Source organism: Pinus tabuliformis, chromosome 4_1 (genome assembly GCF_031772625.1).
Source record: "Pinus tabuliformis cultivar Carrire ecotype Pingquan chromosome 4_1, CPIR1, whole genome shotgun sequence".
Taxonomy (NCBI): Eukaryota; Viridiplantae; Streptophyta; class Pinopsida; order Pinales; family Pinaceae; genus Pinus; species Pinus tabuliformis.
The window spans coordinates 488,027,830-488,031,227 of record NC_142303.1 but is presented as its reverse complement, the minus strand read 5'-3'; positions in this window follow the sequence as shown (position 1 = coordinate 488,031,227).

The following is a 3,398-nucleotide window of genomic DNA, read 5'->3' as shown; positions in this document are numbered from 1 at the left end:
TACAAAGCAAGATCAGGTGGAGGTCTTAAGTTCAGTGGTATTGCATTATAAACATTATTGAATCTTGCACAATGGTCCAAGACAGACTCTTGAGGGCCTCTTTTGATGGTGTCATATTCAGATAATATGTGCAAGGGGTCTTTCTTCTTCTCCCATCTGTTGATAAATGACTGGTATAAGGCTTCTGGGTCTGCTATGGAATTGGCTATGAGTGCTCTAAACCAAGTCCTGACATCACCTATCAAACTTTGAACAAAAATCTTCATTCTCACGCTATCATCATCAATCTCGTAGTTCTCAAAATAGTCTTGCATTTTCTTGGTATGCTGAAGGGCTATTCAAGAACCAATACCATCGAAATATGTGGTTTTAGTTTGGTAATCCTGAGGCATAGCCCCTGGATTAGCAGGCAATTGTAACGGAGCATATCTTTTCGCCATATTCACAGGCATAAGTGGAACAGCATGGATTAACAGAACGACTGGAACAATGGTAATAATAGTGGTAATGGGAGTATGTGCAGTGAATGGAGGTGTGGAAGGAGTGCTTTGAGAGGTGGATGATGAACAAGGGGAAGTAGGGGTTGAACGAAATAAAACTTTGACAGGGGTTGGAACACAGCTTGGCTGGACTGTTTTAGGACTAGAATCAGCAAAATTTTCTCTTCGCTCTAGCTTCCTAAGGTTCCTTGGGATTAAATTGGGATTTTCAAAAATAGCTGGGGGATTTGGGTCTGGATTTGACCTTGTATAACGTGAGTTCCTTTTGGGAGCCAGATTCTGAACTTGTTTTGGTATTTTCTGTGAATGTTTTTAGAATTAGCAAGGGACTGATCAAATTTTGGAATAGCTATGTATAGCTTAAAACTAGCATGAAGATTGACTGAAGAAGATTTTATTTACTCCTATAAATGAAAAGCAAGAATAGTTTCAAAGGCTCCCTGGCTGACATACAGGCTTCATTTGTAGTTTTAAGGAATATACAGCAATTAGAAAATTCATTGGTTCCCCAGTGGAGTCGCCATTATGTTATCACTCAGGTTGTTCCCTTTGACTCCCAAGGGAATACGACAGAGGTAACCACAAACCAATCTTTGGACTGCAGGTCCTAGCCTACCTGCAATCAGAGAGGGCTCTCTCTTTATGATTTAGCTTTGTTGCTGATGATTTTAGGCTAGTTGTTAAGTTCAAGGGGTTTTGTTTAAGTTTTGGTGGGAAGGATGAAGCTCCCAAGTAGAGAGGTAGGTATAGTATGAAAGTTTCAAACCATTGGGCATGGAGTCAAGGAGTAGGACTACTGGTGCGTTTTCTTGGTCACAAGAGAAAAATGGAACAAGGTAGCTACAAATGAAACAACTTTCGAGCTAAATGGAGATGGATTGAAGGCTAAGGAATTAGAGGTAATTAAGAATCTCTCTTTCAGCTTAACAGAGGGAAGATGAATGAGCTCTTTCTAGGAGCAGTAAAGAATCCCTAGATAACTATCAAACATGGGTGAATTAGGGAAAATATGAGCCAAAGGGAATTCATATTTATTACCAATTCAGAGGAAAACATAAAGAAACAGCAGAAATTGAGCATAGAGACCAATAAAACAAAGTCTAAGCTATTCCTTTTCTCTGCTATTTTAAATGGTGACATATGTATGATATGAGCATATATCAACAGAAAACAGAGGTAGAAATCACTTATTGAGTCGTGTTGCAGCACAAGAATTCCATATTCATTCTTTAAAACATTAATAACACAGCAGACAGTCCATCCTCCAAGCTTTTCAACAGTCTTTGATTAATGAAAACATCAAGTATACAGAGCGAGTCTCTAGTGGAGCAAATCAACCAACCAACCCTCTAAACAGTAAATTAGGGTGGTTTTATAAGCAAAATATCTACAAGAATCAGATCTGAGATAGATCTGATGTAATAAGTGTCTTTAACCTAACATATGCCTGAAATAAATGCAAGAAAATATCTTCGAGTTGCGCTGGGGGCAGCTGTATCAAAAAGAGTTAATGTGTTGTCTTTATGGCTCTGTGCTGATCATTTAGTCATAACTGTGCTTTGGGTTTTGATCCCCTACTCTTGAGTGGTTTTGAGGTGCATTAACTATGATTTAAGAGTTTTGAAATAGCTTCACTGCTTTCTTTGACTTTGCTTGGGGGCCTTCAATGTCTGCCTGCTTTGGAAATACGGATTTCCACCAAAAGTACTAACTGATAATCTACGCTGCTTCCTCTGATACACTTTCACTGAACCTGGGCTCCTTGTTGTCTTCTAACTGCTTTAAACTGTCCCATCGACATTTTATGGCTGCTGCTTGGCCCTATGTTTGCCTTTAGAACTGTCTTTGCCCTTTTTCTGAACCTATGTGAAGAAATTCCTGTGAATTTACGAATTTCAGGCCCTGCTGGTAGCCGCGCCATGAGAGGGCTTCCATTTTGGCCTATTTCCCTTAGCGATTTGAAATTAGTGCTTAGCGTTAATCGCGCATCAAAAACTGCCTCGGTTTTCCATTCCGGGCATCCGTTGCTGCAAATTTCGCGGTTCGCGCCCTTTTTTATGATAACGTTAGCATGACGTCAGCGGTGGGTCCCAATACGGCGGTGATGTGGCAGGGTGACGTCAGTAGGGTGACATCAGCAGTACGGCTAGGTGACGTGGCAGTATGGTAGGGGTGATGACGTGGCAGTACAGTAGGGGTGATGACATGGCAATATGATGGTAAGCGACGTGGCAAGGACACGGTGGCAGGAGGCCGACGCAGGATGATGACGTGGTGCTGACGTAGGAGGGCGGAAGGTGGTATCCAGTTTTCCCTGCACCACCTTTCGGCACAGGCGGTATTGGGGGAGGGGCCTCCGAACACACTGGGAGGCTGACACGTGGCGGGGGTACGACAGGGAAACCACCCATCCCCCGGACGTTAACCTCCGGTGGATCGGCATATGAAAACACCTGCCCACCGTTGATCTCGGGCGCTGGCCATCGGACGACTAGCAGGGTAGGTGAGGTAGCGGGAGGTTAGGGATGGGACCCGCCCGTTTTATTTAATCAAAATGCACGACGCGGGGCGGGGGGGGGGGGGGGGGGTCCAAACTTTGGAAATGTGGGTTTTATGGGTTATTTTTAAGCGTGGGGAAATGAAAAGTTAATGTTTAATAAACATTTAAACATTAATTTTGGGAAAATTATTGTGGAGGGGTAGGAATATGAGGTTTTATGGGTAAAGGGGTGGATATAGGTTGTTGGCCTAACTAGAGGTTTAGACCAATCCCAGAGTTATGACATGGATGGGTTCATAATAGTCCCAGGTGGACTATTATATCCCAGAACTGTATGTACATAGCTATAGTGCTATAGGGGGGATATGTAATATTTTTGGGGTTTTTATATAGTTTTT